The sequence below is a fragment of the Nomia melanderi genome, chromosome 1, assembly GCF_051020985.1.
Source record: "Nomia melanderi isolate GNS246 chromosome 1, iyNomMela1, whole genome shotgun sequence".
Classification (NCBI taxonomy): domain Eukaryota; kingdom Metazoa; phylum Arthropoda; class Insecta; order Hymenoptera; family Halictidae; genus Nomia; species Nomia melanderi.
Window position 1 is genome coordinate 9,767,665 of NC_134999.1, and position 14,165 is coordinate 9,781,829.

General features: G+C 37.7%; 1 protein-coding gene across 1 annotated transcript in view; it reads left to right on the forward strand.

The window, feature by feature from the left end:
- Positions 1-9,733: 9,733 nt before the first annotated feature.
- LOC116427687 (uncharacterized) overlaps positions 9,734-14,165 on the forward strand; it is a 142,806-nt gene continuing 138,374 nt past the window's right edge. The window contains exon 1 of the mRNA XM_076367665.1: positions 9,734-9,907. The gene's annotated coding sequence lies outside the window, so the exon portion shown is untranslated. The remainder of the gene's footprint in view (positions 9,908-14,165) is intronic.

Genomic DNA, 14,165 nt, shown 5'->3' on the forward strand with positions numbered 1-14,165 from the left:
GATTTTTTGAATAGCGTTGCTTATCGCAGGCTGATTTCGAGCGTTTAGTAACTTTGAGTTTTTAAGGGTTGGAGGATGTTGCGAGGATTGGAATGAATGGTGATCGTTCGGTTTGGAATTAGAGGACCGTGTATGAGTAGGGAACGATTATTGTCGGTGAGTCACTGAGGAATTCCGGTCTGTCACGGTTACGTTGTATCGTTTACGGCGAGGATGGGGGAACGAGTATGTTATTCGTGCTAACTCATATTTTTATGAACTACTTCATAGCTTACGTTGATATTGCTTCCTTTCATTAGGATCTCGTGAAGATACGATTAAAAGGAACGAATTTATTGCAGATAGTTTCCACGTCGATTCTAATATCGGTTTATCATAACCAGATTACAGAACTCGATGCATCTAAAAAATAATGGTGCTCAGGTTTTTCATTTATCGTACTAGAATGTAATATTTTTCTTTTCCTTCAAATATTCTGTATACTTTACCAGGGACGTGTAAATTTGAATTAATCCATTCGCTCCCAGCGTCTACTAGCATCACATAGATATTGTTATTTAATATTACAAGCTACGGTATAATATTAAGGAACTCAAGGATTCGTTTTAGTTCCATTTTTTCAATATTTTGTTTAGAAGATTTGTTGGATTGAATAAAATATTACAATTAACGAGATCGTCGCCAAAATAGACGTCTATTATAGCGAATGTGTTAATATTCACAGAATTTATGAGTTTTATTGTTAATGTGAGTTGGTTATTATTCGTGACACATTTTTGAAATTCATTAATTTTAAGTAGCGGATGGAAAATTCTGAATGGAAGATGTATGGCTATTTGAAGGGATCGGGGAGAGGCATCTCAGAATTGTCGATAAATCTCGAGCGAAACGGAGGACGGGGTGGGGGTTTGCAAGTAAGTTAAAGGGTTTCTGTCGTTTTATTTCCGTGACCCGGTCAAATGATTTATACGACATCGTGGACGATCCTCGAACTTTCACCTTCCCTGAAGAATATCCCTTTCACGAGAGTTACACTGTACCATAGAAATAAATCGAAGCTTTTTATGGTGTATTTAAACGAATTGAAATTACACGGCACCGAGGTTGGCTGCTTACAGGAATACAATTATATTCCCTTCGGGCAGGCTTTTCCGTTGCCTTTACGAGTGATATCTAAACTCTTAATTGATGAACACACTACTTGTGCTCTTTTTTAATTAAATTCAGCGAATAAAATTTTGCAATAAAAAGATCATGTGTGAAATTACTTCGTGTAACGTAAAATTTCAATATTTCAAATTATTGGCAAATTCCATATTTTGGACATCAATTTATAAACAGTGAAGTTGAGAATAATCTGATTTCTTTTTACCAGAAATTTCAATGTGCCATTTATAGGGCGTTGAATTTTGCGAAAACCGTTATTGCACTGTATGTTACATTTTGAAGAAAGAAAATTGTAAAATAACAAAATGGTATGTATTTAAGTACGAAATATCAAAATTTCGTTAATTCCGTGATCATTTTACGATACAAAATTAACGTAGAATCGTACAGTTATAGCACAGACAAAAACATAAAAATTTCAAATCGATCAGCTACATAATTTTACATTTTCAATCGTGCCTGTCAAACAAAAATGTCAAGACACATGACAATAAAGTAAACCACTCCGCATTCCATCATACAAATTGCATAATGTCTCTTTCAAATCTCAAACTTCTAAAGTACCAAGAAAATCAACGTTTCAATTAAAATCGCTTCTCAAAAGAAAACAGAATCATTATCTCCCACAATCGTTCCAAGAAGACGTTCCGCAACATTTTACCCAGGCCACTCTGTACATCACTCATACAGCCGATCAAATGGTGGGTTTCCGGTTTCGACCGCCTAATTGGACCTCTATTCGAGCTCGCTGATCGTGATAATGACATTTACATAGGAGTCGGTATCGGTTTGCGGAACTGGTCCGGCCGCGAACACGTTAACGAAACTAATCTCAATTAAGACTGAATTCGATAATGAGATCCTGGCGGTGTGGCACAAGCGTACGCGCTCGCGCTCCCCTTTTACACACGTCGAGTAACACAGAGAGACTTATCTACTTTCACATTCCGGCGAGCGCGAAACGATTTGCCTTGGTGTTTTATTAACGGGCTTTAATTGCGAGTGCAACAACCGACCGCCCGTATTTGGTGCCGATTAATCTCATTTGTCAGGACAACGTGCACTTCCTAGTACATCGTATTCAAAGGAGAAGGGAGCAAGGGCGATGGACGGTGCCTGATATTGCCGGCGATGATACAAAAGCGCATCCCGTGGCCGCTGGCGCTTCCCGTAATCGCGATTGATCGATAATTAAGAGCGACTCGTTCTCGCCCTTCCTGTTTACGGTGTTCGCCGCGCGAAATGCACGACCGATGCACCGTCTAATCGCGAGGCTAACCAGGATGCTGCGCCATTTTACTCGGTATTGTTGATTTTGTAAAGATTAACCCGCTCGATACAGTATACGCCGGGATTTACGATCGGTTTGATTTAAACGTTACATTTACGGGACTCCGGGACGCTTTATTATCATATAGGACTTGGGGAATTAATTGTAGGATCGATGCGTTCGGCGGATAATAGGTTCGTTCACCTCCCGAGACAGCTTGTCAAGGGAGAGATTTAGGGAAACAGGATGTTCTTGCGTTCATGAAAGTTTCTGTTTGATCATCAATATTATCTTTCATATATTACGTTAATTGTACTGCCCAATAAATTTGATTTCTTCTGATCTGTCAACATGGTGATTTTCCTTGATTAAAATTGGTCAACTTTCATCTTTTCTCATCTCATTTTCGATTCTAATTTGCTATTCGTCAATACGATCACACGGAACCAATCGAAACCATAAAAATTCCCTAACAAAATACTGCAAAGACTGTGCTGTCCCGCCACACATCAAATAATCTCCTAATAGTACAGTTGGGAGATAATTTGATGTCTAGCTGGACGGCGCAGGGGCAAGAGGAATCTGTCGTTAGGGATTATTTTATAATTTGGATTGGTTACGTGTAATCGTATTGACAAATAGCAAACTATGCACACTATCAGAAGATCACTTGATGCCCAGCGGCACGATACAGGGGCAAGGGGATCTCTTACTAGGGATTTTCTTTATGATTTTGATTGGTTACGTGTAACTGTATTGACCAATGGAAAATTAGTATCGAAAATGAGATGAGGAAAGATGAAAGCTAATTAATAAGACCCGGATTCTTCAGTCTCGCCATCAAATGCTCTCTCAATAGTACATGTACGCTTCTTTCGTTTACAATTTTTTCATGCAACAGTCGGAAGCTTGCGCACGAGTTCTGCTCAGACGTCGTAAATCAAGATGACCGATTCGAGAAGGTCCTCGACGCGATGCCCGCGACCTTCTCGCACGCTCCCTCGACACCGCGAAATAATCGGGCACGTTTCTGCGTTCCGCGCGGCGCACACACGGGAGCGGCGTGGATGTTGGACGGCGTTGCTGGACCCTTGGGCGGGGTGAGTGCATTGTACAGTTAGGATTTCGAGGAGGCGACCGGCATAATGAGAGAAACATGCTGCCTTCTGGCCTGCGAGTCTCGGCTCCCATATACAGGGTGTTCGGCAACAGGTGGGAGAAAATTTCAAGGGTGATTGCATCGTGACAAGGCGAGTCACAGTGGTTCACGAAGGTATTTAACCCTTTGAACTCGTATGTTATGCTGGAGATGGCAATACAAATTTGTTATAGGACGTTGGGAATTGTTTTAAAAAGTACCACACTTTACAAGATTATACAAGATTATTATAATAATAATAAACATAAAATGTGGAATTCCACCTCTGTAAGTTACTTTAATTCATTTCCATCAAAATAGTTATCTTAATTTTTTCAATTAATTATTGAATATTGGTCATAATAAATATAGGAAATTGTAAAATTGTAATTGACAGATATTTTTTGTTTCATTCAGATCGACATTTTGATATTTCAAATATTCATTAAATGTCTGAAGAAAAAACATAAAGATTAACGAGAACACGAGAAATGAAAATTAACTTGGAAAAGAATAAAATGTTATTGTCAGTATAATTACTGAAATAGTGGCATGACAATGAGATTTTTTCTTTGGTAAAGTAAACTAAATTCTTTAGAAGAATAAAATAATAGAAAACAAGGAATGGAAAAGTATGGTCAAGATCAAAAAAGATAGTATTGTAATAAATGTAAATAAGATATAATCAACGTTGCAACAAATAGGTATATTCCGAAATGATTGAACTCAACAGTTCCTTGGTAAACAAATAGAAAAACGATACGAAAGTTAGATCGAAGATACCGGTGAACGCGTTTCACAAGTTGACTCATTATCCATGGTTAACAGGTTAACAATCTTAATTTTTATTACAATCGTATAAAACCCGGGTCTTAATCGGTTCGGTTTCAAAATGTTCAGAGCACCAAGGACCAAGAAAGTATAACGACAAGTCCCGCTTCATCCAATTAAACTTAATTAAACTATAAATTTCTCTAGGCAGCTGTCTGCCATCTCTCGATGCACTTATTAAATTATATTTACCGTGTATCTCGTGATGCAAGCTCCATATTAGAAAAAAGAGAAACCAAGAAGACCTGTCCGCCGAACTAATATCTGAATGATGCAATGTATTCCGTAATAAAATGGTATACCGCAACGTTCTAATTGTATCGATTATTTATATAAAAATAAAACTCAAATACCCGTAAGATTGCTTCGGTTCGTTGAATTGTATATTAACACGTTCACTGCCAAGAAGATTTTGAATGTTTTCTACAATACTACTTATTCTTTTACAATAAAGGCAAATGGTATTAGAAGTAATTATTAATGATTTGGTGCCGTCGTTCTTACTGTTACCTACTTACTTACTTTACTAAATATTTTTATTCGAGATCAATATTCCTATTGTAATTATTTTCATGTAATTTCTAGTCAATCTGTTAACCTCTTGCCCTATGATGTCGAGACAAACCCGTAACGAAAATTTCAAATAGAATTTAACAAGTCAAAATATAAATTAAATATTAATATTTTCAATATTAATCAATATGAATTTTAAATTAATATTAAAATTTAAAATATTAACATAAATTTGTAAATATTAATGTTTGTAAGATGTCAAGATGAATTTTATATTAATATTAAAATTTCAGATATTAATATAAATTTCTAAATATGAATATTTTCAATATTAATTCATATGAATTTTAAATTAATTATTTTCATAATCGTATTATTAATCATTAATCTATGGAGTAAATGTAGCACGCATAGAATAATCCAGTCTTTCTCTTTCTCTACTAAATTATCAAAGATAAAGTAGCTTTATCAAGCTTAGTTTCGTAAGAAATCATAGTGGAAGGGGTTAATGAATCATGGGAACGGTGAAATTTGATTTCTGCCTGTGAACTTCGTTCTGCTCCACACAGTACGCGACCGAGGAACCAGTTCCGCGGCTTGACCGAAAAATCAAGCGAATTAATTGTTTGAAAAACACCGCAAGGCCGCTGACCGGATCGACCAGTCTCGATCTCGCGGGAGCCTGGAAAACACGGTGCGTTCAGGAATTTCTAACGAGCCTCCGTCGAACGCCATGAGAACGAGGTCGAAGGATTTTCCGATCCAGCAATAGTTCAGCGTTATCGTTCTCCTAATCAATCGTTGGAATTTTAAATGCAAACTTGATACCTTATAACTTGATACAAACTTGAAACTCGATACCAGTTTTGTACTAGATTCGAATCTCTTGTGCGTGGACGTTGGATTTTTTTTATTAACAACCGGGTCAAGCTCGCGATACGCGTCGAAAACTTATGGATGAAACTAAAAGTCGTTTCGCGAGTGTGACTGCAGTTCTAGGCGAGAAAAGTGTAGTTTCTTTTAATATTTCGAAATATCATGTGGGTAATAGGAACATGAAAGCTGTTTTAAACATTAACTTTGCATTAGATAGAAGAGTTTATATTAAATCGGAGGAATGTATAGATATATTGCTTAGTTTATAATTGTTAAAGTTGTTTGTAAATTTACTTCTAATATTGATATAAAACTCCTTCCTCTGTTGAATAATGATTAGTAATGAGTTATTAGCGATAAAGTTCATAAGAATAATTAGTAATTCCTCTGAAACTTACTTCAAAAGAGATTGTAATACAAGACATATTTATTCAAATAATACAATCCTGACACAAAGAATATCGTAGATTTTTTCCCCACTATCACCACCCTCATATTTTTAAATAATTTCAATAAAGAGCAAGCAAATATTTATATATAGACGATAGTATCGAAACTCGTATCCTAGCACCAAAATTGTTTACACAGAATCGAATCAAACATGCTGGTAACGTTTATCGAGCAACATAGGTAACACCGACCACAAAACATTCATTTACGACGTCCGGCAAACTGGTTTCATTAACACGTTGAATGCTAAGGCGGTCACCGGTGACCCCCGACCAAATCGAATTACTATAATTCAGTCAATGAAATGATGATTATTTGCAACCATTTTTGTATTACAGATAATACTGCCTAATGCGGCGACGTTCAGCAAAAAAAAATAAAACGATTCAATGAAATAATTTATTATACTTTCTCATTCTGGGTAGTTAAATAACGCATTAAAAACAACGTTACTTAACGTGGTAACATTCAACAAGAGAAACATACAATAAAAGTAAAACGATTCAATGGAATAATTTTGTATACTTTCCTCATTTTGTACAGTTAAATAATGTATAACAAATGACGTTATCTAACGCGGTAACATTCGGCAAGATTAACGTACAGTAAAAATACAACAATTCAATGAAATAATTTAATATCATATTTTTTTTCATTTCGTGCACTTTGCTACGTGAAATCGTGCAGCATTCGTATTAACGAGAAACATCATGTCGAATCATGGATCGAAACGAACGCGGCTCGTTCGCGAAGGGGATCGTTCCGATTGATTCGTTCGAAACTGACAAATGTTTGCGGAAGGTTAGGGTCGAGCATCTCGGGACAATGGTCCACAGCGCGGAATGCATCGCGTCAGCGCGGATAAGGCCGATCGACTCGCCGAGGAATCGATTGCGTTCGTTCGACACCTGTTGACGCGGCGAAACACTTGACGAGGCTGGACAACTTAATTAACCCATTATTGCAGGGATAATCAAGTGTCGGTTAATCAACTAGGATGTAATGAGAGGCCCCTTGATTACTTCCGAGATGATCGTCGTCGACGTGCAGGCTACGCGAGAGGAGAGAGATAGAGGAAGGGGAAGACGTGATAGGTATCGAGAGTCACGTTTCCGATATCGTGACCGAGCGCCGGACGTGCTCGAAATATATTCATAAATCGCCGGTATCTATTGTGATCCAATCGACCGGGGAGGATTACAAATTTGTGTTTCAAATTCTATTTAAATCGAGAGGGTGTTGCGAAACTCGGGGCGAACGTTGTATCCTTGCTGAGGCAACGTCGAGTAGCTTTTCGCTGTCCCCTGTGTTGCGTCGTGTCGATCCACGAATTACGGACTTAGATCACGACCGAGTTTAGGAATAACGAAGTGAATTGATGATAGTAGACTCCGGAGAACAGGTTTCGTTTCTTGTAAATTATAACTGATTGAAACTCCCCAGGTCAGACTCGGTTGTTCGTGGTGAAGTTGTTTCGTCGGATGTCGAAACAGATCTGTTTGTTGTAGTCGCAGAGATGAGTAGGCCATTTGCATCATTAGCGTACATATACGCTCAATTTTCCTGGTCTCTATCATTTTTTTCATACTTCCTTATAATGCAAGTGGGTTAACGAAGATTCGATTGTAGGTGTGGTTAAAAAGTGGATTATTACTGGCTGTAAGGTGTGCCTGGAGAATGGTGGAAATGGAAAGGAAAATTGTTGGAGTGGGAATTGAGTGGCTACGCAATGTTCGGAAGTAACAGAAATTACAATATTATGGGAAATATCAGATGTAGAAGTTTTAAAAAATATATTCATCGGTGGTAGATTTGCAAGCCTTAAGGGTTTTAGGGTGGAACATCCTGTTCTCTTGCTACATGTGCCGAGAGATTTCCAACAGGCATCCATTAAAACATTCTGCTTCCACCGAGGCAACATAACCAGAGGAACGTTTCAGTTTTGCTTCCATTTGCTGCCGGCAACGGAATCAAGATGAAATCTGAGGAAACGTTTCGCGGTGGTGTTAGCATGTCGAAGCTGCAGCTGAATAGTCTGTTGCATTTTTTCTATATCTTAATACTAGCCAATTTGACGCATATCGAATTTTATGAATCCTACTCGGTAAATATCTCTGTCGACTTTGATTGATACAATTACACCAATACGTAGCTTTATTACCTATTTATAAACATCTAACTTTTAAGATCCCAGTGAAGGAACATGAATTTTTCTAGGAACAGTAGAATAACTCGTATAATAAACATCCGTAAGCTTAGTGTTAATATGGAAGTTTGTTTTCGGTTTTTGTTATATTTCAATTGCACATTTGTGTATTTATTGACGATGTCTATTGTTATTAGGTTTCGAACGTGTAAATATGTTTGAATAATTATTCATTTCAAATGCTGCAATTTCTGTTGGTTTTTTAAATTTATTTTTGAAACCAAGGTTCTAGGGGAAGATCTAACATATTATGCGATAGAACTGGGAACTGTACAGTAAAAAATATAAACAACTGCAAGTCACTTTTATATTAGATTAGTAAAATGTGTAGCGACGACAGTGATGCTCAACGCGATATTTGCGACGCGATTCTTACGATCAAATACGAAATTATGTATCGCTTATCATATCGTTACTAAGAATTTAAATACGCACCAATGTGATTTCGTTGGGACTATGATTGAATTTTAACATTCTTCTCTTCCTTTTTTTATAAACTACTAACGATAAACTACGGGTATCGATCATAGTTAACAAATAAATCGTCCAGGCTAGGTTAGCAGAACTAAATTTTAACATTTTTCTCTCCTATTTTTATAAACCATTAACGACAAACTAGTGGTATCGATCACAATTCAAAAATAAATCATAAGGCAAGTGGTCATTCCGTCCCCACGAGAGATTTCCAAAACGCGAATTCCATAGTTATCCGATCGAATCGGATACTCGAGGTTCCACGGTAATTTATTTCGATAATGCTTGAACCCGATCTAGAGCAGTGTGCGGCAGGTAGATCGGCGATCGTGTTGGAATCAGGCCACTGAAAAGCGAAACTCAGCGAGCCGCGTACCAGTTTCGCCAGCCTCTCGCCGCCACTGCGCCGCGCTGCGCTCGGGTCTACGGTTTCGACGTTGACAATGCCAATTTCTAAATGAACGCGGCGCGCGTAGGCGGGGCAAATTGCGTACAGCGAAATCCTCCGTCGGAATGTCGTGAGGTAGCCGTCACGCCCTCGCCAGGGATTCTCAGAGCGAGGACACGCAGCCGAGGCGTTTAGCGCGGCCTCTAACGAGCCGTTGCGTAACGACGGCGGATCATTAGCACGTCGGGATCCATTTGTACGTCCTGGCGAGCGGACTCACCGACTGACTGACTGACTGACTTACTAACTCCGTCCGGAACGAACGGGCAGAGAGGATAAGGGGGGGCTGGGAGGCGATGGTTGTTCGAATGCAGTTGCGAAACCGTTGCGCTACCAATTATGCGAACGATTCATTGTTGGCCGAGCTTCCGCGTGGAAAGAAGTTTCGAAAATTTCCCAGCGGATAGAGGAGATTGCGCGGAACACGAGGAGAAACGTGGACGAACACGCTCGGCTCGCGCATCATCGCGGGGATTCTCAAGGTGTTGCGCAATTTCGGCGACGAGGGCTATGGGTGACGGCTTTCTGCGTTTGGTAAGGGTTCTACGTACGATTCAACACTTTGACTGGCAAGTAAAGAAAACTTCTACGCGGTCGAAACAGTTTTCTTGAGAAAGTTGGTGCTAAAAAGTTAAGATTCTTTACAACGATTGCTCCACGATCTTTCTTATGTCTCATAGATCCAAGAAAAATCTCTTCGTTTGTTATGTCACGAAGGAAATCAATGTTCAGGTTTATGTAAGTAATGGTGCCATCCGAATTCGAATGACGTAGCGAAGTGTTAAGGGATTACAGTGGAACTTTAACCCTTGGTTCTGTGATTTATTTCTCAATCGAACACCTATTTGTTATTAATAAGTTAAGGAAGAGAGGGGACTTTTCTGGGCATACTCTATATCTGTGTTTGCTCTTAAGTATAATAATAAGTAAAAGAAGAATAATATTTAATTTGAATTCAAAAGAGTTAAGTAACAATTATGCTTGTTAAATTCTGTTCAAAATCTTTACCACGAATGTACTGCTAGATCACTTGACAGCTAGGCTGAGGGATTCGGTTGATCGATTAATTTTTCATTTTATCTCACCCAGTTTTCTGTTGGTATTATTTCTTAATTCTTGATATTTTTGATCAATAATTTACTATTCGTCAATACCTCTTGCCCCTATGTAGTTCCGCTAGACATTAAGTCATCTCCCTACAGTAGTGTATGTATTATGGCTATATAGCAAATTTTTATATGAATTCTACTTTTCATATTTCATATTTTGTAATAAAGGAGATGAGGAAAATATTTGTTTAACTAAAAATTTCTTTGTCCGTGCGAATGAAGGATTTACTTCTTAGTTCTACTATTTTCTTTGTAGGGAGCCATTAAATTCTAGAATAATCGGAAACGAGTCAACATATCACGTATCGAGACTAGTATACACTACGGACACGTGTCGCGTAACATTTGTTCTGCAATAGAGTAGCTGTGTCGGACAAAGCGCGCGGAACTAGGCTTTTTGGGCCCCTAGGTGTATGTAGACTCCTTCGAAGCATGGTTGAAAAGGGAAAGTCGACCTTGGTCCACAGTTTCTCGTGTCAGAAAGTAGGTAAGATAACAATACTTGACGACTATGCTGAATTAGTAACATGGGTAACGTGTCACGTGACTTCATCGGTGGGAAACCTCTTTTTTCATGACTTTTGGAAGAAGGGAAGGTATTTGTGTGAAGGACGCTTTGACGTCTTAAAAGAATGGTGTTAATGGTATTTGAAATTATTTACATGCAAGCGAAGTAATACCCAATCGGGACATCGAAATAATCATGTTTAAAATTATATTTCTTCGAATTAGACTTAGGAATAAAATTTTAATATTTTATATCAAGAAACAGTTATACAAATTTTAAAACTTAACCTAAAAGATTAAAACTGAAATTTCTTTTTCGGAAAGTAGAATACTACGTCTAGCATTTTAAGGATACAATACAATAAAGTTGTTAACCAGGTCTACATTCGTGTAACCGCTACCATTTTAAACCAAATTTTCTTGAAATTGGAGCTTCGAACAAAAGATCCATTCAAATCCATGTTCACTTTTTTTCACAAACTAAGAAAATATAATATCAAAGTGTTTATTTACTGCATTACATACTTCATTGTTATTGCACGTTTATCTTGCTAAATGTCACCGCAATAGATAGCCCTATTTATAATATAGAAATGTTCACAAATAATCATTATTTATAAACATACCGCGACCGGCTAAATGACCGGTTATCAAATATGATTACAAATTCTGCACTTTCTTTCGTTCATTTAACTTAATATCCGTTCTTACATTATCAGATTAATTAATCTTGTAATTCTTGTTTTCCCGTTTGTTTCTGTTTTCACCGAGAAGAAATTACCGTTTAATTTGTTGACCTCTATTTTACAACCAATTACTTGACAGGTTAAGGTAGGAATAGGTGCGTATAAAGTGCCGGTACGTTTAGTGTTAATTGACTGAATTATAGTAATCCTAATTGGGTGGACGTGATCGGTGACCCCTACGGCATTCAACGCGTTAAACCGTTCGTCACAGGACACCCGGTACGAGTTTCCGTTGCACAAGGATAAAGGTTGTCCACAACGCTCGCCTAAACGAAAATACGGCATGTGGGCAGCGAGAAGCGAGGCAAGTGGCGTCTGAGGGCCATAAATCGTGTCCCCGGCTCTCATTCGCGTGTTATCTGACCGTTCGGAGAAACTGTCACGCGGAATATGGAGCACTTACCCTGATCACCGTAACGACGGGACCACTTAGCCTGGGTAACGACCGACCCGAAGCATCATCAAGCCGTCCGGCGAGTGTACACGCTTCGGTTGGCGACCTTTAGGCTCTGGCCACATTCAGAGCGACGAGTGGTAACGCGGCAAAAAATAAATCAAACCCATGCATTTACCAGATTGTGTAATATGCAATGTAACTCCGTTCGCGTCGACTGTGGTGCACATTTCTGGAAATGTTATCTCTAGCTGTCGCTTCATTCGAAATTACAACGTGCGATAATCTTTTGGGCCAACTCAACGTACCGTGGAATCTATGAGCGGATGCTTTTCCTTTTAAAAGTCTAAAATATCAGAATAAACTTTATATCAGAGATTTTTACTGTCAGTTAAGAAAGTAGGTAATCAGGATAAGTGTAGGACGTTGAAGTTTTCGATTCCCTTGAAAAATTGTTGGGCTCCCTGATTTTTTGTTATATTCGGCATACTTCCTGGACTATTTTTAATTCGGACTATTAGTTAAAAATAATTTATTGTTATTTAATAATAATTTTATTTAATATAATTTTAATTATATATATATTTTAGTATAATTTAATTATATTTTTATTTAATAATAATGAATATAACAATAAAATATGAAATATTTAATAATAATAAATTAAACTATTATGTGATTCTTTGGAAAAATCTCTTCGACAAAAACCGGCCAAAGCACGTACGAATCAAATTCCGGCATACCAGGATTTTTAAATTAAAACACTGAAGAGTTTTTTACCGAACGATTACATAAGTTACCTAGAAATCGAATCTATCATGGATTAGATAACTCGGTAGCATTTTATTTTCTTCCGAAAAAAACGCAAGATTCAAAGGGTTAAATTTCCAATAGAGTCATGGAAATTTCCTCTCCGAATTTCTTTTTCCCTGTTGGGATTCATTAGCGCTGACAATAAGCGGTTTCGAGACGTCTCGGCATTAACGCGGCTGTCAGCCGGATCGAGATTAATTGGCCGGCCGGTAACCGCAATTACAACGAACGAGGTGGCGTTTTATCTGAGCGGGCCGGCCACGAGGCGCACGTGAAAACAGCCTTTAAAGGAACGCGTACGATATGCTTGGGTGCGCGTACGAATTGCTGGGCGAATAATGACACGGCGGGATCGGGCAACGCGTGGGGCAAGCTACTCCCAGAAATAACACGGCGTGCCGTGTACAAATTAGAGGAGGTTGTTTCTCCTGTAAAAGAAACATAATGTAACATTAAATCTGACATGAAGACGAACCTAAATGATCTCAACAGTATCCAGAATGTGCTTAAGTTTCTCAGACAAATGAACCTTCTAAATTCATTATAATTAAGATATGTCTATTCTGTAAATCTTATATTATTATTAATACAATACAGCTAGTGTATTATTATATAATAAGTAATTATGTAACGAGTATTATCAATTAATAAGTAATGTACCCAAATATTCGTCACTAATGACTTCACTGTTAACGTGGCCACCTTAGAATAAAATCAAATTAAAAAAAATTTAGACGAGGAATATATCTACCATATTTTCATGATCGGATGAGGAACTGGAAATCTGACGTTGAGTAAAAGTTACCGTCTTCGATCAATATGTTATATCAATAAAAACACGGTCGACTTTGATTGAAATTTTGAACTCCTACAAAACATGTTAAAACGACACATTCCTGGTTTCTTTCTTTTGCAATTATTAAAATGATTACAAATCGTTCTCTGATGTGCTATTAAGGAAGTTGATTTAGTAATCCGCTAATTGAATTATAAATTAATTATAGTCTAAATAGATACGCTCTTGGAGTTTCTGTAGAGATATTTCATAAAGTCAATTTCACTGCTCAGCGGTTTTCGTGTTAAAAAGCAATATTTAAATTAGAATTTTTTGGTTATTGGCTTGCTCAGTTTAACACGCTGACTGCCACGTATTCACCGATAACTAGAACTTCCAAATTACTGAGGAACGATTACAATAGGAAAACTGGTGTTGAATAAAAATA